This window comes from Austrofundulus limnaeus, unplaced genomic scaffold (assembly GCF_001266775.1).
Source record: "Austrofundulus limnaeus strain Quisiro unplaced genomic scaffold, Austrofundulus_limnaeus-1.0 Scaffold1757, whole genome shotgun sequence".
In the NCBI taxonomy this organism is placed as follows: domain Eukaryota; kingdom Metazoa; phylum Chordata; class Actinopteri; order Cyprinodontiformes; family Rivulidae; genus Austrofundulus; species Austrofundulus limnaeus.
In genome coordinates, this window is record NW_013954159.1 from 31,199 (window position 1) to 32,015 (window position 817).

The following is an 817-nucleotide window of genomic DNA, read 5'->3' on the forward strand; positions in this document are numbered from 1 at the left end:
AAATCTGAATTTTTTGGCGTACGCCATTTCTGCCTTTTGGCCGTACATTCACTTTTAGTATGGTTTCCACGCAATCCTTTATAAATGAGACCCCTGGTGAGTAAAGACAGATCTCCTCTGTCAGCAATCAAAGGGCTGGAGGAGGAGGAGGAGGAGGAAGATGAATGTAGGGAACAGAAAGAGGGGACAGTTGAGACGAGGACTTTTCTCACTTGTTCATCTCTGGGAATGTGCGATCGATGATAATCTGATTGGTGAAGCTTTTCCCACAGCAGTGAATGAGGACAGGAGCGAGGTGCTGTCATTGTAACTCAATAAGCAGACCTAACAGAGACACAGAGAGGACCTCTGAGAGCAGGATGTCTCAGCTGATCCAACAACTCCATCAGTTGAAAGAAGAGCCAGGATAGTTCATTAAAGAGCAGTGAAATGCTGCAGGGGCAGAGCTACAGCATGATGACACACACACCAACTGTCTGCTGGACTGTCTGCAGGACTGTCCAAAAGACCGTCTGCTGGACTGTCCTTAAGTTTGTTGTCTAGACTGTCCACAGGACTGTCTGCTGGACTGTCTGCAGGATTTTTTGCAGGACTGTCTGCTGGACTGTCTGCAGGACTGTCTGCAGGACTGTCTGCTGGACTGTCTGCAGGATTTTTTGCAGGACTGTCTGCTGGACTGTCTGCAGGACTGTCTGCAGGACTGTCTGCTGGACTGTCTGCTGGACTGTCCAAAGGACTTTCTTTCATTTCACATATTGTGCATTGTACACGAGCACATGGTATACAGCCTCTACAGTTCAATATTTGTCATATTATG